The following is a 21,766-nucleotide window of genomic DNA, read 5'->3' as shown; positions in this document are numbered from 1 at the left end:
TAACAATTAAAATTAAGTTTTATTGCTGTGTACCAGCCAAACTCCTAATCAGTCTTGCAGTGTCTCCAACATTTATGACTTATCCTTTCCTTAGCAGACTTCTATCAGGGGTCCCTGTGTTTACAGAAGTGACTTCTATTATATAGCTACTTTATTTTATTTATTTTTATTTCCTGGTCATCTTATTATTTATTTTAAAATTAAGCACTCAAAAATTAAAGCCCAGGGCTTCCCTGGTGGTGCAGTGGTTAAGAATCCACCTGCCAATGCAGGGTACACGGGTTTGAGCCCTGGTCCGGGAAGATCCCACATGCTGCGGAGCAACTAAGCCTGTGCACTACAACTACTGAGCCTGAGCTCTAGAGCCCACGAGCCACAACTACTGAGTCCACGTGCCACAACTACTGAAGCCCACGCGCACCGCAACGAAGAGTAGCCCCTGCTCGCCACAACTAGAGAAAGCCCACATGCAGCAACGAAGACCCAACACAGCCAAAAATAAATAAACAAATAAATAAATTTATTAAAAAAAATTAAAACCCATTAATACATTTTGATAATGGAAAAAAACTGAATGAAGATCCAAAACTGTAAACGTTATAGAAGACTAATTCATTTGTTTTTCATCCGACAACATTCATTAATTGCTACTGATAAAGCTAGAAAAGAAATAAATATAATGTAGCTATTTTAAATTTTTTTATGATCGCTTTTATTTATTTATTTTTGGCTGCATCGAGCAGCATGTGGAACTTCCCCAACAAGGGATTGAACCCGAGCCCCCTGCAGTGGAAGCTCAGAGTCTTAACCACTGGGCCGCCAGGGAAGTCCTTATGATCCCTTTTAAAATCAGTTTTTACTCCTTGAAGTACCTGTGAACATTACAACATAGATGCATCTGACATAGATTGCTAAACTAGAAGGCCACCAGGATTACGATGGAAGCATGCTCCAGGTAGAGGAGCTTGGAGGGCCGAGGGAGTAATGCTGGCTGATGAGCCATCTGCTGTCGTAAAGCTAATTGTGTGGCGTCCTCAGTGCAGAGGAGATTCATACTTGCCTGAGCAGCAGGTAGGCCACTGTTTTCTCCCCGTGGTCTTCTATCACCAGTGGCGTTTTACAAAACGTACACAGGAGCCACCCTCTGGATGCTCTGAAAGTAGCCTCATGAGGGATGTGAACCTCTGTGTGTTCAGGAAGCTCCACAGCCCATTCTGATTCATAGGCCTGGGTGAGAGCTGCTGGTCTAAGCTATGGTCTGGGTGAGAATTTGGGAGCAAATTGCCAGTATCTTTGTGCTGTATTACCTGGTTATGCTACCAGGGACTAAAGGAGGGATTATCCGTGAGCATCTCACTTCATAGGCTCTTTAAAGACCTGACCATTTAGTTCAGATCCAAACATTTATCAGACGGTACAGAGCACACTGTTAGGGTGGTGTGTGAGGAAACACGGACAGCACACATAGGCATGGGCGTTTGTGTTGAGTTACGTGGGGCAGGTAAATATGATGGGCAAATTAAATAATACTAGATATTGTATTAAATATAAATGAAATCTTATTAACTAATGGTAGTCAAGAGAAAGAACACTTCTGTGGCAAGCATGCACTGTTCCAAGACATTTACAAATATATGTGCTCATTTAATCCTCACCGTAGCAACCCTATGAATGACATACAATTATTTTCCCGGGTTTTTACAAGAGGAAGCTAGTGTATATATAAGTAAACTGGAAAACCAGCACAAGTTCACCCAACTAGTTAAGGGGCAGGGCTAAATCTCAATGCAAGGAGAGTTTCAAATTTAAGAGTCCTTGCTTTTAACCTGTACACCAAACTGCTTTTAATATCTAAATTGGAATAGATAACTAATAAGGACCTACCATATAGCACAGGGAACTCTACTCAGTACTCTGTAATGACTTATATGGGAAAACAATCTAAAAAAGAGTGGATATATGTATATGTATAACTGATTCACTTTGCTGTACACCTGAAACTAACACAACATTGGAGTAAATCAACTATACTCCAATAAAAATTAAAAAAACAAACAAACAAAAAAACCCCAAAAAATCAGAATTACAGTCGAATTTGCTAAGAAGCTAATAATTTAGAGATAATTTCCAAAGTTTATGCTAAATAAGAGTAACTAGTGAAGTGGATGCCATACCTATTTTAAAGGAATTATACCAGCCCCCAGTTAAAAGCCCAGCCTCTGTTTCCACTGAGTGAATATTCAATCAATGTGAATGATGCCTACATTAAGGGCAGGGCATAAAGCAGTAACCAGTGAACACAGGATCTGCCCTCCTGGAGCTCACAGTTGCTGCCTGAAAAGCCTAGACTCTTAAATTCAGAACAGGCCACAGAGAGCTTTCTGGGCTTCTTTGATCTCCTTGATCTCCTAGCATATTTCCTAGGACCCTGATCAGGAGGAACCTGCCCAACCCACTTAAGTTCACATTTTCGTATCTGTGCCTGTACCTCACCTCAAATTCTCTGCTAACTTACGGCTGAGCGCTGCTTCAGAGCTCTCTGAAACTCTTAGCCAACGTCATTTATTCATTCTGACTACTGGATCCCCCCTCTGGCTCTGAGAAGGCCCCTGATTTGGGAGCCGCCTTATGACCCCAGACAGATTAGTTTATGGTCTTACAAGGTTAAGTGTGATACATGTGTTTGGGGAAAATGGAGATGTGCATTAAGAAGAAACATTACTTTTTGATCCAGGCAGGAGAGCATACATAATCTCCTCTAGAGCCTGTGAAAGACTTCATTTTACACATGAAATTGTGTGGAATTGTCCTGGACTGCACTGAACATGGTTTTTGAGAATAACCAGCCTCAAAACAAGCTGCTGTGCACTGGTGAGAGCCTCCAGCAACAGAGAATAAAATGTAAGCAAATGTAATCTGTGTCAAGTTACAGGTAACAAAGACACAATCTTGTTGACACAGTGCCTGGATGGGACAGATCCCAAACATTACCATGATGTGTCATTAGGAACAGAATCAAAAAGTGAGCCCGGTATGCATGAAAGAAGTATGAGACAGAAGGGCCTGGCATAGTATAGAAAAATTTTTTGATTAAGATATATGTTTTTTAATTGTATAAAAAGATTTTTCTCTTTCTTTTTGCATTGTCAAACTTTTTCACAGTCAGGCATAAAAATCCATGTCTGGCAAGCATAAAGAACAAACCAATTTTTTTAAAACATTTTCATAAACTAAACCAAAGCAGATTTTTAACCATTTGAGAATTTACATTAATTGACCAAAAGATCACTTTGGGACCTGGTTAGCTCTATAAAAGTAAATAAAACTCTACTGAGAATTCTAAGGCAAAATAGGACTTGGGTCTGTAAGAACTGAAGTTGTGAGATTTACACTGCATAATGCACCTCCCAGTTTAAAATGCCCTGCTACTCAAGCATGATAAATAAATCAAATATAAAAAATTTAGAAGAAAGGTCTCCTGCATGTTATGGGGAAATTGTGGGCACCTTATGATGGGCCATCTTACCCTTGTTATTAAATGACAGCGATCATTAAAATGCCAAACATATTTTGACAGAATTCACTCTAAAAAAGGTCAGCAAGTCTGTGTTTTTATTAGTTTGTTCCAAATCAATTTAGAAATTTCAATAGAATGCTTGTAAGTATTCCCCAAGCAATGTCCATCCTTGACTTTCGGCACAAAGAAATATTACAAATTAATCAGATTTTCAGATTTCTGCATAATGGCTTTGCACATTTATTGCTTAATCCTATTATAAAATGCTGTTATGATTGACACATGGCTGTGGAGATGGAAGTCAACTGAATAATATGTAGCAGTCAATTTTATTTGTAGCTTAATGTGCTGAAGTATTTTTTTCCACATTTCCATTATTTATAAGTCTGTCCCTTTGGAGAATATATAGAAGAATTTGTTTTAAATGAGCTAATAATACCTTCTTTAAAGTTTATAAGTGTGACAGAATCATATCTTTTTTTTCTTGGTCATCCATGGCACGCCAGTAAACAAGGTTTGAATTGTCTTCCACTTGCTATTCATAGGACAAACATCAGGAAAGAGGATCTTGTTAAGGATGGCTTGGAATTGGATTTCAATCACCAAGAAAACAAAAGCTACCAACTAAGACCCCTCAAAAATGGCTGCTAGCTTTATTTATTTGTTTGCTTGCTTATTTATTTATATATTTATTGTTACTGCCACTATATTACCTTCTATGGTTTGTCCTGAAACAAAGCACATAAGCACACACAGAGAAACAGTAATGTTTAAGAAAGTTTGAAAGATCTGCTGTCTTGGTGGAATTTCATTTTTCAGGCTTTAGCATCCAACAGGATTCTAGCAAAGGAAGTACATTATGTTCTATGCTTACCACAGGGGGGATCCCTGGGGGTAGTGTGGGGGTCAGTTAGCACCCAGGAAATTTGCTTAAGGAGATGCATGTGCTTTTTAGGACATAAGGGGCCACCAACAAGGACCTACCGTAGAGCACAGGGAACTCTACTCAGTATTTTGTAATAACCTATAAGGAAAAAGAATCTGAAAAAGAATGTGTGTGTGTATATATATATATATATATATATATATATATATATACACACACACACACACACACACACACACACACACACACACGCACATATGTATATGTATGTATAACTGAACCATTGTGCTGTACGCCTGAAACTAACATGACATTGTAAATCAACTATACTTCAATTTAAAAAAAAAAGAAAAGAAAAAGGCTTTGTTTTTAGGAAAACGCATCCATAAGATTCAGTACCTGAAGCGTGTATGGAGAAAGGGCTTAAGGGTACGAAGCCATATTAAGGGATAATATAGATGTGCTTGGTCGTTTCTGAGATCACGCTTTCTCTGGCTTTGGGAAATTAGATTAGCTGTTGCCCGCCTATGCATAAAGGATGCAGTTTCCCACACCGGGGCCATGTTGGCACACCCCCTGCAAACTGATGTATAATGCAAGCCTATTAGTGCGACTGATGATGGTGTCACTTTCTTTGCTGTCACAGCCTTCTCCCTCCTAGAATGACTTTGTCCATCCCCAACGTCCGTTAGCATAATGTATGCAGTTGACAAGTGATTTGAGCACTGGAGCTATTGGTAAAGCACTCTGGCATATCATCTGTGCCTTAATGTTATGTGACATCTCAGGAAAATGGGGTCATGGGCAGTTCCCGGGCTGGATCTTACATTAAGGGTGCTCTTCTCTTTTGAATTCCAGGGGCCAGAGGAAACCCGGCGCTGTCAGACCCAGGCACCCCTGAACAACACCAGGCCGGTCAGACCCACCCCCCGTTCCCGGTTGGGCCACAGGTCAGTATCTCTCAACTGCTGCATGTAGGATGGTTTAACCATATAAATAACCAAATAAATAATAATGAGTTGAAACCAATTAACTCCAACAGAGCAAAGACGGTGATAAATTTTTGTATGGGAAAGTGTATGGCTACATTATTTATTAAATACCATCAAGAAAAAAAAATGTGTTAGCAGAACTCTTCTCTCTTTTTAAAGGGAATGTTGATTTTAATCATTTGGAAACATTTTTTCTTCTTAAAACCCACTACAATTGTGCTGTTGGTTATCATGCAGTTTTCTGGAAAGTAAAACTTTAATGACTGGAGTGTGAAAAAAATTAAGTTATTTCAACCTTACTATAGCCGTTTTTGAAATACAAGATGTGATTTAATACAAAAAAGTTAATGCAATTTTAATGCAAGTTCAGCTTATTGGGTTTGACAATACTGTACATCATATATAGCTCCTGCATTAATAAAGAAATACATTCATTATTTTTTAAAGTCCAATATTTGTTATTTGCAGCCTGGTGTGGTTATATGGAGATGTAGAATACAATTGTAAAAGGCTGGGCTTTTTTTTTTAACCTCTGTCATTTAGTGTGAAGTTCTCAGAGTTCACCCACTTTTATAGAAAAAGAAGCTGATCCTTGAGCCTTTCTCTCTCTTTGGTTGTCATTGTGGTTCCAGGAAATTAATCACTTTCAGCACTTCAGGGCTCATCAGTTCCAGGCTTGAAAACCCAAGTTTAGAGCTTGAGTTGGTCTTGACTTTCTTGTTCCAGCCCCCGCCAAGTCTCCCTATGGCCTCAGATTCCAAAGTGCATCTCAGAGCACGAATGCCTCTGTGCTCCAGACAGAAAGCCTGGGTTGATGCCTGATCTCTTATGGAGCCCTAGAGGGGGTTTGACTGGGCATCTCAGAAACCAGCTTCTGAAGGCCATGTCCTTTCTAATTTCATGCTCGTGACATTGTGTGTGTGTGTGTGTGTGTGTGTGTGTGTGTGTGTGAACATACCAGGGGTGACAAACTCCAATGCCTCCAGGTTAGAAACACAGCACGACAGACCCAGACAGTGAGAAGCAGGGGACACTGGGACAAAGTGGACGGTGGATGCCCTGCTGTAAGCCCATGAATTCAATTAAAAAAATGCTGCAGGCCCCACCATCCAAATCTGTGGCCTGCCTACAGTCCGAAGACTGCCTATTTGCCTTCCCTTTCATCATGGTATCACTACTGGCAGTGATATGATGCCAGCAATCTGAAGACCAGTTTATCATTTTGTACTTATTCCTAAAAAATGTTTGCTTTGTCCTTTAGTGTAACTTTTTTTTTTTTTTTTTTAAGAGAGGCACAGTTACTTTGTGAGAATTCAGTAGTCTAGCAAAAACATTAGGCGCTGGGCCCACGGAATCCAGAGCAGTGGTTCTAAAACTAAGATGGATGGAGTCCCAGTGCTTCTTCAGAGGGCTCCCCGGAAGGGGCCTTGAGGGGTGACTTAGGGAATGGCCAGAAAGTGGACTCAGCTATCCCCCATTCTTCAAATAAAGCCACCCCGCTTCTCCAAACCTGTTCCGTGTATTGAGAGGGAGTGAAACGTGGGCTCTGGAGCAGCCTGGCTGGATCGGAATGCCCCCGCCCCTCTGGATATGTGACTTTGGACAAGTAACTAACTCAGTATGTCATTGGTAGGACATCAGAGTTCATACACATTAAAATAGTGCCTGGCTATTAAATATTGGGCTTTGTACTATACCTACACTGAGTTACCTTTTACTTTATAGAATCATACTGCGTTAAAAACAAAAAAGTTGAAACTCCCCAATGAGAGTTTTTTATCGGCTCCTCTAGAAGAAAAATGGGCATGGGATTAGATCTTAAATGGCTCCTGCAGGGGTGCAATGAAAGTCCCGGATGAAGTGACCCTTTCAGTCATCTGGCCTGGTTGGACAAGGAATCCTTCCTACATCATCCTGAAGACCCCCACCTGAGCTCACACCTGAGCTCAGATACATATAGCGCCCAGAAGTGCACACCTATGTGGCTGCCTTTCCGTATCAAACAATGGCTGTTGGACAGTGGATATAAACATGTGTTTTTAATGTCATTTTAACAGGGCAAAGAATTAGTGTAATAACAAAAGAAATTTTTTAAAGCTTTTCAAATTTACCCACATCAAATATTTTTGTTTTTCTATATTCCTTTTTAGATCTTGTCGTTATACATGTATAATTTTACCATTTAATAATGATTTGATCATCATCACTTGCTTAATTATTATCCAGTTAATTTTATATATTCTCATAAACATTTTCTGTTTTTCTAGAGGTGTCAGAATGATCCATTTTAAAGACTGTATAATATCTTACCAAGTTTAGTACTATCAGTATAACAAACTGTTTTTCAACATTTATATATTTTAAAATGTAATGCATATTTTCATTCATTTATATTTTTTTAAAAAATTGTATCTTCAGAAGCATATCCCAGGAGTATATTCTAAGTCAAAAGGGGATGAATATTTTTGTAGCCCTTGATGTGGACTGCTTTCCAAAAGGTTTATATCAGTCCACCTGTCCTAAATCCATATAATGGTGTCACTACAGACTTACCAGTGTTGCGTAAATCTTTTGCATTATCTTTGCTAATTTAATAGATGAAAATAGTATTTCATTGCTCTTTTGAACCAATAAATTCCACTGATTCCAATGAGTTCTTTTTGGAAAAACAGAATAAATTAGCAGAGAGTTTCAAATATATAAGAGTGGGATCGAGTGAAGAATCCATGGAAGAATAATATGTGTGTAGGGTATTACTTTGCAAGGTATTTGAGCTTTCCAAACCAAATGAAATTTTCCAAAAAAATTAATGAAATACAATTTCAATTTTTTTCCTGCAAGTCAATCTTTTTTTTTCTGGAATAGAACATGTCTCTTTGCTACTTGTTCAGGAACTTTCTGACCCAGCTTAAGTGGAAGAAGAATGCTCTAAAAACCCATGTCTTGGTTCCACTGGAAAGTGAGCTGGGATTTTGTGTTTCCTTGCAGCCACTCCTGACGGCCCAGCAATTAGCCTCTGCTGTCGCCGGGGTGAGGCCGGGAGGCACGCCGGCCCTCAGCCAGCCCGTCCTCATCCCCTTCAGCATGGCCGGACAGCTAGGAGGGCAGCAAGGGCTGGTCCTCACGCTGCCCACTGCGAACCTCACCAACATCCAAGGGCTGGTAGCAGCAGCTGCAGCCGGAGGCATTATGACTCTGCCACTGCAAACTCTACAAGGTAACCCACCATGTCTCTGTGTCTTGTAGGGCTCCATCCACTGGCCCGTGCTCTCTGAAGTGGACAAGTGCCCTGAATGTTGAATGTAGTTCAGAGCTGCTTCCACCATAAAGGCTATGAAAGGCTTATGTAGGAAGCAAAGTTTTCAAGGTGTCTGTGAATCCTGAGTTTGCTCAAGCCATGGGCTTTATCAGTCCTCATGTCTTAACATTGACTTGAAACCTTTCAGCTCTTCTGGAAGCATTTATGAGCAATCATTGCATGACACATCAAAAACTTAGATATAAAATGATTGTGATGTTATTTGAGGACTTGAATTATAATCTCATGAATTCTTCAATTTAGCCATCTGCAAAGAAAGGTTAGACATTACTTGTTTGTGTGTGAAGTGTTTGGAACATTTCAAATACAAGGTATCATTTGGAATAATCAACTTACTATTTTTCTTACTAAGTATATTTTAGTTATAATTATTAAACAAAAATTATGTTATTTGAGGTAATATTTTGTAATGAGAGAAATAGACTTATATATAGAGCTCTTATCTTATGTAATCATGGGCATATAATAAGAGTTGGACTCTACTCAGGAAGAGTAGTTCTCTTGATATCCCAAAGGTTTTAACTTTTCTTTAAAAGATTTGGTAACACTGACTGATAGACTGATTTACAAAAGACTGTCAGAGGAAGAACTATTATGATGGAGAAATAGCTTGACTATGATGAGGATGCCTAAAAAAAGGGAAGATAGATTTATTTTGGACTGGTCAAAGAAGTTGTTTTCTCCACTGATAAATGTTAGCAATTAAATTTTTTTCTTTACAGGGTGAGAGTTTGGTTGGGCAAGTTATCATAATAACAATTTAAAGTACTTTTTTAGTTGGTCAAAAGTCAGGGCTCCTTATAACCTATTAAAACGGTCAGAGTGTCAGTCCATAGATTAAGGAATAGACCAAGTAAGACCTGGTTAACTCTGGACCCAAACTTCTTCACACACCCTATGTTCTAATATCCTACCCATTGTTGCCACTTCTTGACTTTCACTTTAATGTTTAAAACAAAGTCTCTCTTGTACTATTAAATTGTGCCAAGAAACCTGCCATTCATAAATCATGCATTCCCCGGGACATGCTAATGCACAAACTTTGCTAGTTTCAAATCTGAGAGTGCCTGGGAAGCCAGGATCTCAAGATTAAGCAAATAAGGCAGGAATAAACAAGGTGAAAGCGAAAGCAACAAAGTGTAGGGAGAGGCTTTTTAATGTAGGTGGATGATGAAATCTTAATGAAGAAACGGGCATTATCAAAATGCAGCCTTCCATTTGGAACATTTGCCCTTATGGGAATATTGAATGTTATAAATAAACATAAGCTCACAGAGCTCCTAGGTCATGAATTAATCCTGCTTGGTTAAAGTGGATGCCAAAGACAGAGTCCAAAAAAACCAGGCTAGTTATCTCTTTATTAAGGTTTGGTGTTCTTAGGATTTTAGTACCTGATTATTTTTAAGGGTTCAACATGAGTGACTGGTCCAATGTAGACTTCCATCAAAATTTTCTCTCTTTTTAAAAAAAATATCAAATTTAATATTAGTTTGTAGTTTGGAATTTGGTTCTTTTTGGCACCTTTGGTTTCAGAAAGTGAATCCTAATATTGGTATCCTGATTAAGTAGTTTCAATAAGAGTACTAGCTCTTTTTATCCCCTGGTGCTTCTCACACAATTTCCCTACTGGCCTCATCTTCAGAAGAATATTGGAACTGATGGTCAAGCTCTTGTCTACTACACAAGCACAAGGGGCTCTTTCTCCCTTTGTCTCCATCTTTGAAATTTCAATGATACTGGAGGCGAGTCAGGAGGTCATTACGAAAACACCTCCCAGTTGCAAGTCAGCCAGTTATAGGAAAAGCTTCCTAGTTATTCTTAACCCTCAAGCTCTTCCTCCAAACACCTTTTTTCTTTGATATCCTTATGAATGAATACCAACTCCTAAATTACTGTTAAGGTCCAGGAAATTTCTCCCTTCCAGTTTCCTTCAGCTTTTTGTTCCTTTCATATCTTCCCACATAAGTTCTTCACCAGCCAGACCTCACTAGTCTGAAAAGGGACCAGCCATCCTGGTTTGCCAGGGACTGGGGGTTTTCCTGGGGCATGTAACTTTCACCGTTGAAACCAGCAAAGTCCCAGACAAACCAGAAAGAGATGGTCATCCTGCAAAAATTCCAAGGGCAATAAGGATGGGAATCAGCAAAGCGTCTCATCTCTGCAAGGTGTCCAAGATCAGTGTCTGCCACCTGAAGGACAATGCCAGTCCATCATCTTGTTGGCCAGCAGACAACCCAAGGATGATCTCACCACCTTTAGGAAACCTACTGTGGCCCTTAACAATCCCTTGGCCATGTCTGCACCTTGTGTAGCTCCCCAGGTTATGTCATGGAGGGTAGTGGGACTCAGGATGGTGCGTGATGGCTGGTGGCCAGAAAGTCATCTGCAGGGGTCCTGATTGACTTTGAGACTGAGCCAGTCCTAGAAGTCCTTGAGTATCATCCTTTTTCAAGGGTGGTGTTCCTGTAAATGGGTTATAATACCTGAGAAGGAGTCCTTACACAAATTTATACAACCGGCAGTGTAGAATGCTCTGCCCCCTCCCCATGGCCTGCTTCTAGACAATGAAAATGGAACCTCAGTCCAAGGCTTTTAAGAATCTTTTAAAACAACCAGTAAGTCTGCCCACCTATAATAGCTAGGCCATCTTCTCGTGTGATTTTACAAGACAGATTTGATTCGTCAGTGTGAGGGGGAGGGACTGAATGTTCAACACTTCTGAAGTAGGACCTGTTTCCACAGGAGGCACTTAGTCCTGGATGGTTCCCCTTTTCCTCATTGTGAAGCATTAAGATTTTATTCATGAAATAAGTCTGCCAACTGGAATTGTCTTTGATTATTCTCCAACTTTCCTGCCCAGTCCTTCAGCCTATGCATTCTTCTAGCTCAAAAGCTACAAATTTGCTAAAAAAAAAAAAAAAAAGTAACATCAGTTTCTTAATGGTTTGGAATCCCAGGAATAAATTTTCAAGTATCTTCCTCTTTACTAAAGGGCTTGAGAGCCGGTTCATTTATGTTCCCTATCAAGTGACATGGAATAGCTCTCAGAGCCTCGGAGGCCGTGATCCCTGCATGTATTTTAATGAGCACTAATGACACGTTACATGAGAGCAGCTTCTCTCTGCTCAGGCAGTGGGGGTCCCATCTCAGTCTCCTTCTCTGTGCATGGTCCCCAGACCAGCGACATCAGCATCTTATCAAGGCTCCATCCCAGGCACCCTGAACAGAACCTGCGTTCTTAAAAGGAGGCTCCTATGCACACTCAAGTTTAAGAAAGCCTGCTCCAAGGGGCTTTTTCAGAACTCGTTTGGCCCTCCCCCACTATCTCCAGCAGCGTCCTCCAGACTCCGAGCATGTTAGGGTCACTGGGAGCTATGCGACTGTGATAAGCACCGTCACTAATTCTCCTGATCTCTCTCACCACCCCAGGCCTCTAAATGACGATAATGACCAAAAGGAATAACTTACTTGAGAACGTGTCCGTTTCTGTCAGGGCAGTTATATCCCCAACACCAAGAGGTATTCCCTTGCATAATTAAAACACAGGGAAGCCCTTGTTCTGAGATTTTATCTAGGAGAAGCTTCGCATCCTGAAAAAGAGACCACATTGCCCTGCAGGAAACCCGTCTGCACAGCCTGGGGATTGTTTTCCCTTTGTCTTCAGATCCTTCTGAGAGAGAGAGAGAGAGAGAGAGATGCACTGCTGTCTCATCAATTATAGTGTCTTCTTGTAAGGAAACAGACGGGAGTGAGGAGTTAGAAATCTCACCGAATCCTAGAAACAGCCCTGCAGCCCAGCCTCAGGGAGCCTGGGACGAGGTTTGGGGATTAGAGAGTCCAAAAGAGTCCAGCCAGTGAACCAACAGGCTGCAGGCTGTATCTTTGTCCCCTCCGAGCAGGCAGGCATCTGTCCCCACTCCCAGGTGACTACTAACCTGTCTCCTCTCTTCCACGGCTCCTCCTTGTGATTCTTCTCTACCAAGTTGGTGGACTTTTAGCTAACCCACAATTTTGGTTCACTCACGTTCCATTTTGTCTCCTTGGAGTCCATGCATCTTCCCAACTCGTGAACCTCTCAGGAACTCTCCATTGCTATCTCTCTCCATCATCTCTATCTTTACCCCTATCTCCACGTCTGTCTAAAATTCAAACTCCCCAAAGCTCACATTCCTGTCGGGCTGAGGCTTTTCATTTTAGGCTGTCTATGTGGTCGGATTAGAGCTTGACTGCCCACATGGAAGTCCAGTCAGCTTTAATTGGCCGGGGGGGCGCGGTGGGGCAGAGCCAGGATGACGTGGATCTCCTATTGTCTGAATTTGGAGATGACCAAGCTGGAGTCTTGGTTCTGAATATTTTAAGGGAAATCTTTGGAAGTCCGGGCTGGGGTGCAAGCGTAGAAATGCTCTAAACTCAGATAAGACGTAGAAGTAACCTACGCCTCAACGCCCTGTGTCCTTACCTGAGGTACGCGTACGTTTTGTGTTCTCTCCTCTCTTACGTTTGCAGGCCCTTTCCCCCTCCAGGTACCTCCCACCATCACTACTCGGGCTCCCTCCATTCCTGTGACCTTTGTCTGTCCTGTGCTCATAAGAATTTGGTTTCAGGTGCCTGTCAGCACACCCATACCTGTAACATAAGATTTATCATGACCATAAACCTCAAAGAAAGAAAATGACTAAGGCTGCTCTGTCACATATTTTATAAACTCCCTTAAATCAGTGTCTTCCATTTTCCTTATTATTTGAAAACACAGATAGCCGTACTAAACGTGTAATTTGCAGTTGTCCTAGCTTGGGAACAAGATTATTATTTGATGTGGCAAAATAAAATCCCCATTATGGAACTCATGCAGATGTGTTGGATTTTTGGCCTTTTTAGATGTAGGCAGAAAATGTAGATAAAAACAACTTCCACACAAGAGACAGCAACAGCAAAGGGCTTAGTGGGGCAGCAGAGGTGTGTCAACTTCTAGGACAGAAGATTCAGGTTAGAGGCTTTTTCCCATAGCACAGGCCGAGATAACCCCCTCACCACTGCGGGCAATGTAAATGGGGAATATAAATGTGCTATGTAGGAGATTTATATCAGAGTGCGAACATTCCAGTTAAGTCAAGCATAACGTTTAAATTAATGACCAAAAATACATTAGAAAGTGCTGCTTACCCTGAACGTGGAAAAGCAGTTAGGTTCAAGGCAAGTTGGAAAATCAAGGCCAAGGATGATTTTCCTGCCTTTAGCGGTGGCAGGAAATCTGGCCTGGTTTTCTCCACCTCTCCAAATTAAAGTCTGTAGAGGTTGAAGTAAGTAGGGATCGTTTTAGGGCTTAGGAGTTTCATGTGCAAGAGACATTACAGTGCCTTTTTGTTTGTGTTGTTGTTGTTGTTGATTTCATGGAGGTATCGTTTACATGCAATAAATACATGGATCTTAAGTGCACAATCCAATGAGTTTCAATAATTGTTTGCACCCGTGCAAACTCCACCCACCACAGTCAGTACAGAAAACAGTTCATTATCCCCAAATGTTCCCTGTGTCCCTTTGTAGTCAGTGTCCTCCCTCCAACTAGGCAACCCCTGATCTACTTTCTGTCATTATCAATTAGTTTTGTTTGTTCTAGAACTGCATATAAATCGATTCCTATGTATGTATTCTTTGGTGTCTGGCTTTTCATGCTCAGCATAATATTTTTGAGATTTATCCACGCTGTGGATTTCAGTAGTTTCTTTTCATTTCCCAGGATTGTTCCATCGTAAGCATGTGCCACAATTTGTCCATAGCTGTTCCCACATCCCAGGAGGCAGACATCGAGAAGTCCCCTTCCCTGGGGGGAGGGAGGGGTCCTCCAGTGGGCATTTCTTGGAAAACACCGTTGGCCACGGTTCACCTTGGCCCTTGGCTACACCCCTGGGGAGATTCTCCTCTGTCCGTTATCTTTCTTGGCTACATTTGAAGAGAAAGTTGAGGAATACACCTTTCTTTGGGGGCTTCCTCAGTTCATGCACAGCTTATGGAAGCTTGGGGGCTGAAGGTTGCTTGAAGTTTCCAACAGTTAAAGATTTGTGGCTTCTTTGGGAATCTAGTTCCCTCAGAAACCATGAATGCTTCTGACCTTTCTGCTTCCAGTCAGTTCCATGTGCCAAAGTTTTTTCTAAGACATACATCTTCAGTCTAATTTATTTTGCTTTCTCAGCCCCACACTTCCCTCTTCCAATTCAGTCGGCCTCTGTGAAGGCCCCGTGACCTCCTTGGTGTTCTTTAAACATACTCCTACCCAAGGGCCTTTGCACAGGCTGTTCTCTGGAAACTCTGTCCCCAGAAAGCATCAAACCTCCCTCCCTCCTTGTGCCAGCCCCAATACTCCCGTTCCCCCCTCACCTGCTTTCCTTTATCTCCTTTGTCCATAATACTAATTACATTCTGCATAACCTTAAAAATCTCAAAAATGGTTGAGTCTTGTTTTTCCTTGCTTTTTAAGCACTTTGTGTCATGCCTACTGTAGCATGTGGAGAGTGGACGCAGCGTCGTGATGCTTGGCCCTGGGGGTCTAGAGGAAGTTATCTGCATATAATGTGCTTATAATATGTATTGTTTGTGCCTGGCTCTGTCCTGGAATGCAAGCCCTGTAATAGGCATCTTTGTTTGGTTCATCGATGTGGTCCAAGAACTGGAACAGTGCTGGCTCAATATAGGTACTCAATAATGAATGATGAATGGATGGATGAGTGAAGATACATGCACGCTAATGTTTATAGCATCGCTATTTACAATAGCCAAGACATGGAAGCAACCCAATCAACAGATGACTGAATTAAGAAGAAAATGTGTATACGTACACACACACACACACACACACACACAATGGAATATTACTGAGCCAAAAAAAGAATGAAATAATGCCATTTGCAGCAACATGGATAAACCTAGAGAATATTATGCTTAGTGAAATAAGACAGGGAAAGATAAATATCATATCATGCCACTTACATGCAGAATCTAAAAAATAATACAAATGAATGTATATGCAAGACAGAAACCAATTCACAGATACTGAAAACAAACCTGTGGTTACCGAAGGGGACACTGAGCAGGGGAGGAGCAGACTAGGGGTATGAGGTTAACAGATGCAAACCGCTGTGTATTAAGTAGATAAGCAGAGTGATATTCCATTGTGTACATGTGCCACATCTTCTTTATCCATCCGTCTGTTGATGGACACTTAGGTTGCTTCCATGTCCTGGCTATTGTAAATAGAGCTGCAGTGAGCATTGTGTTACATGTCTCCTTTTGAATTATGGTCTTCTCAGGGTATATGCCCAGTAGTGGGATTGCTGGGTAATGGAATATTACTCAGCCATAAAAAGAAACGAAATTGAGTTATTTGTAGTGAGGTGGATGGACCTAGAGTCTGTCATACAGAGTGAAGTAAGTCAGAAAGAGAAAAACAAATACCATATGTAACACATATATATGGAATCTAAAAAACAACAAAAAAAAAGGTCATGAAGAACCTAGTGGCAAGACGGGAATAAAGACACAGACCTACTAGAGAATGGACTTGAGGACACGGGGAGGGGGAAGGGTAAGCTGGCACAAAGTGAGAGAGTGGCATGGACATATATACACTACCAAATGTAAAATAGATAGCTAGTGGGAAGCAGCCGCATAGCACAGGGAGGTCAGCTCGGTGCTTTGTGACCACCTAGAGGGGTGGGATAGGGAGGGTGGGAGGGAGGGAGACGCAAGAGGGAAGAGATGTGGGGATATATGTATATGTGTAACTGATTCACTTATAAAGCAGAAACTAACACACCATTGTAAAGCAATTATACTCCAATAAAGATGTTAAAAAAATAAAAATAAAAATAAGATTAAATAAAATAGATAAGCAGCGAGGGTATACTGTATAGCACAGGGGATTATAGCCATTATCTTATAATAGCCTGTAATGGAGTATAATTTGCAAATATACTGAACCACTATGCTGTATGACTGAAACTAATATAATATTGTTAAGTCAACTATATTTCAATAAAAAAAATCAGTAGTTCATTGAGTGAAGAGAAGTAAAGAGAACATTCAGTGTAGAGAAGAGGAATGAGGAACACGGATGCTACGGAATTCTGTGGTTGGTTTTGGTTGTTGTTGAAGTGAAGATCAGGAGTCTGAGATGGTAAGAAATCAGACTGGAGGGGCAGGAAGGGGTGACACTGGAGGGTCTTGTATGCCTTTCCTGTGCACAATGAGTACATAATTGCATTGTCTTTAGGTGCATTTGTCTCTAAGGCTTTGATATGTTAGAGACAAATGTACCTAAAAACAATGCAGTTACGCTACAATATTTGCATGGATACAGGTTTGTGTTTACTTAGCTGTCCCTGTGTGATTCCAGGGATTCAAAGCAGCTTGTAATATAAGAAACATGAAAGACAAAAGCTGTTTATTAGAAAAAGAGGAAACCTAGACAAATGTTTAAAACTAGAGGATAAATCAAAGGGGAGACCCATCACATGACGTAGTTTCCATTATCTGACAGTGAAAAGAATCACACCAGCTCAACTAGAAACGAGCTTATTTATTTTTGTTTTTGGTTTTTTACTAAGTTTACTCATTTACTCAAGAAATACCTATTGAGCTTTCATCGCATTCTAGGACATGATCTTGACTTGGGATATAGCAGTAAACAAACCAAAGAGATTCCCTAAAGGCACTTCTATGCTTGTATGGGGAGTAAAGCAATGGAAGGATGAAGGGTGTCAGGACTGGGGACATGATGTGTTTATACAGGATCATCAATTTTGGTCCCCCCACTAGACGGAGCCCCAATGGACGTGGGGGGCTAAGCCGTACAATGTCTGGGGGAAGCATGTCCCAGAGTGAATCCTAGGTGCTTAGAAAAGTTAATGATACAGATTCTCAGTGAAGGAATATCCGACAGCCTGATGGACAGGACATTTATCTTTTAGCTTTCCCTAGGTTATGCTAGAGGAACAAACAGGCGCAAAATCTCAGTGAGGGGCACGGAAGGTTTATTTTTTCTGTTTATTTCAGCATACATGTGGGCTGCAGGCGGGCAGTGGTTCTGCTGCACACCTTCATTCTGGGATCCAGGCTGAAGGGGCAGCCCCTCCCTAGGACGGGGCTTTCTCATCACCACAGGAAGGCAGACTAGCAGAAGCACAGTGGCTCATAAAGCTTTGGCTCAGAAGTGGTACACTTCACTTCCCCCCACATCCTGTGAGCCAGGCGGGTCACCTGGTCAACCCCCCGCCGGTGTGAATGAAGATGCTCCTCAGGGGCGGGAGGAAGAGTGCGTAATGGAAACTGTATTGCAAGGGGCTGTGGTGTCCCGCGGCCATCGCCTTAAAGATCCACGGCGTGAGCATTTGACTTAGGTGACCTTTAAGATCCCAACACTGAGATTCTATATTAGATGAACCAATTAGGATACATGGACCATCTGTGTAGTAGCTTAGAACACAACACATTAACAATGTCTTAAAGTAGTAGTATTCAAATGATAAATATAAAAGTAGATAGCAAATATATGGAACAATTGGAGATTATTTAATGTAGCAAATGAGCATATATAAAAGTACAACTCTATTGATGTAACATTCAGGGAAAGGCAAAATTACAGGGGCAGAAAGGAGATCAGTGGTGACCGGGGACAGGGGATGCAGGAGTTGTTGGTGAAGGAGCACGCGGATTTAGGGGCTGATGCAGCCGTTCTCTAACTTGATCATGGTGGTGGCTACATGCCTCTATGTGTTTGTCAGACTTGGACAACTGTGGACTAGAAAGGGTGAATTGCACTGTATGTAAAATATACCTCGATTCTTTTCACAAGAAGAAGTAGGCAGGTGCTGCGGTGCCTATGAAATACCAAGAAAATACTAATTTATTTTAAAACATTAAAAAATGTGTGTGAGTACAAAACTGCTAATGGAATGAAAACTAGAAAAAGCTTCATGAAAACGAGAGACTCCAGTCCTCCCAGTAAAGAAAGCATTAATGGCTCTGTTTCTCAGATGCAGAAGCTAACACTAAAATAATAAAGATTTAAAACGTACACAATTTGATCCCAGTCATTTAAAAGAAGCCCAAACATACACACCTCACAGAGAGAGGGCAAGAAAAATACTATAAAGTGCTGCTGGTCGACTCTAGACAGTGAGAGATTATGGGTGATTGCTTTCTTTCTTAAAGTTTCTATTGTAAATATTATTTCAAAATTAGAATGCTTTGAATTCATGAAGGTGCAAAGCATTAGAATGCTTTGAAGTCATACCCCAAACAGCACTCTTAGCATTGACAAGGTTAAGTCTCTGGGTCTGTGGTCTTGACCTTCTGACCATCTTTTTTAAAAAGCATCTCTCAACTCAAAGTAGATTAATTCTCAAACTAAAAACAATACAACCACAGAGAAACTCTATGCATTCATTATGTATGAGCAATATTTAATATTATGAGGTTGCCTTTAAACGTGTAGATCTTATTGATCAAAGGAGAAAGTGTGGGCCGGGAGTGGGTGGGCCATGGGAACGTGTACTGAGTATTCTGGTTTCCTTCCAGAAGGACAGAACAATTAGGTGGCCATGTGCGCTGCTTTTCCTTGTGATTTACTTTTGCGCTAGTCTAGCGATGCCCACGCTCAGAAGAAAGTCGCGTCCCCAGGAGCATGACGTACATGACAACAGAGGTCTAATGCCACTTTCAGAACGAGCAGTGCAGTACCTGCCACAGACACGAGAAGAACGGGCTCTGCCTTTGAGTAGGCAGTGATTTCTCAGCCTCTGGTACGTGGCTTGCTGTCTCAAAGTCCAATATTAAAAATACCTAGAGGGCTTCCCTGGTGGCGCAGTGGTTGAGAATCTGCCTGCCAATGCAGGGGACACGGGTTCGAGCCCTGGTCTGGGAAGATCCCACATGCCGTGGAGCAACTAGACCCGTGAGCCACAACTACTGGCCCTGCACGTCTGGAGTCTGTGCTCCGCAACAAGAGAGGCCGCGATAATGAGAGGCCCGCGCACTGCGACGAAGAGTGGCCCCCACTTGCCGCAACTAGAGAAAGCCCTCGCACAGAAACGAAGACCCAACACAGCCATAAATAAAAATAAATAAGTAAATAAAAATTAAAAACTCAAAAAAAAAATACCTAGAGCATAAATTCATATTTGCAGTGTTATTCAGAAGAGCCCCACATGACACACCATACAATAATACCAAATCCGCCATAGAGAAGTTATGAAAAGTTGTTGCAATGTGTCGTACTTTGACAGTTTTTCAAACCCCCATACCTCCGAGGCTTCAGACTTTTTATTTAAAATACCTGAAGAGCTCGTTCTGCAGTACATTATCCTTGAAGCAGGCTTCACTGAGGCACTGGGGCATGGATTAAACTGGAAGCACATGAATGAGAAGTATGACTAGTATAGTGTGTATTTAAGAGATACTGCCAATGGAATAAAGCATTGTCAAAGGATAATGGTTTCCAGCTGCCACATAAATGTCAAAGCAAAGCCAAAGCATTTATTTTCAAAGCAAAAGGCAGGGAAGTAATGTGATCCCCAGTTTGCACGTAATAAGGATGTAAATCCATCAGGGTTCTTGATGGCATCTATCAATGTGTCTACACTAGGATGTGCAAACTGGATTAGATTCCAAGCCAGACTTTAGAGCGCTCTTCCAAGATGGCTGCCACTAGAATGGCACAGATGCCTGAAAAAGGAAAAGACCACTTGAAATGCTTCTCAGTCTCCCTCTATTACCAAGGATGAGAGGGAACTGGGATTGTTTGTTCCAATTTCTTCTGGCACCAAAATAAAGAGGACTTCTGTATCTGAGGGAAGTGTGTGGTCCAGGAATGGGGAGGTATTGAAAATAGGGAAATGGGAGATGGTCTTCCGTTCCCCTCTGCCCACTGTCTAGAGAATGGAGAGCTAGTGCTCTCCAAAAAAGTCCTGTCTTCTCTTATGTGTGTAATACTTTCAGGACAGATTCCCAGTGAGAGGGTACAGCTATTATTTCTCAGCTCCCTCTAGGGAAAAGCCAAACCTCATTTCCTCCCATGAACCATGCACAAAGATTGACTGATCAATTTCACAAAGACTTACTAATATACCAGGCACTGTAGTAGGCACTCCAGTCTAATTAGGAAGGAGGCTATGGCAGTAATCCGGAAGAGGAAGGGTCCTGGTAGCAGTGATGAGGAGCAGAGGACTGATTTAGGCGACATTAACAAGGTGGGGACTTGGGGATGGATTAAATGTGGAGGGATCAGAGGAAAGAGAGGGAGATTGTTAGTTGAGTTTGATGTGACTAGTTCAAGTTTCCTGTGGAAATTTAAATGGAGATATCAGTAGCCAGTTGGAAATACATGAATCTAAAACTCAGAATGGGATTGGTGCTAGAGATCCTATGTAGAAACCATCAACAAATATGACCAAAGCAGGGAAGGGAAGAAATTTCTGGGGGAGAGGAGATTAGGGAAGGAGCACAATTCAAGCCATTGGAAGAGGAAGAAGGAAGAGTTCCCAACATGTATGATTGTTCTGCTTCAGGTTTGGCTGGGGCTCCTGTAATTCTCCCTGTTCGGATCCTCTTTCATTGGACATAATCTACACATTCATGTTGGCGCTTTTGATTGTTGTTTACCCCTAATATAGCCACAGTGCCACAAGGAGGAGCCAAAAAAATGTATCTGTCAGTTTGCTTTTTTATCTTCTAAAGACATGCCAAGTTTCCATGTAGAAAGAAGCTATTTTAAGAGCTTGTACATAAAAGCTTCAACAGTGTTTGCTCTTTGGCTGAAAAGTTACTCAATTGATTTAAATCTATTATTTAAAATTGTAGCTGTAGCCTTAAAATCTCAAAGTGAAAATGTTGGAGTCTTTTTTTCCCTTCCTTTCTTCCTGTTAAAGCACTTTGGGTCATGCCTACTGTGGCCACCACTCAGGACAGTAGAAGCAGCATGTTGTGCTTAGCCCGGGTGCCAAAGAAGAGGACATTTGAGCTTGGGAAAAACTGTAGTTTAGATAATATAGTTTTGTTTT

At 41.4% G+C, this 21,766-nt stretch overlaps 1 long non-coding RNA gene across 1 annotated transcript; it reads right to left on the bottom strand.

The window, feature by feature from the left end:
- Window positions 1-680: 680 nt before the first annotated feature.
- On the bottom strand, window positions 681-21,763 carry LOC309632413. Its single transcript, XR_014246902.1, has 2 exons — window positions 19,870-21,763; window positions 681-19,550 (listed from the first exon to the last, which is right to left on the bottom strand). It is a non-coding gene; the product is annotated as an uncharacterized lncRNA (long non-coding RNA).
- Window positions 21,764-21,766: the final 3 nt, after the last annotated feature.

This window comes from Balaenoptera borealis (assembly GCF_965194805.1).
Source record: "Balaenoptera borealis genome assembly, chromosome: 7".
Lineage (NCBI taxonomy): Eukaryota > Metazoa > Chordata > Mammalia > Artiodactyla > Balaenopteridae > Balaenoptera > Balaenoptera borealis.
Note: the sequence above shows the minus strand (reverse complement) of the source record. Positions and strands in the feature narration are given on the sequence as shown.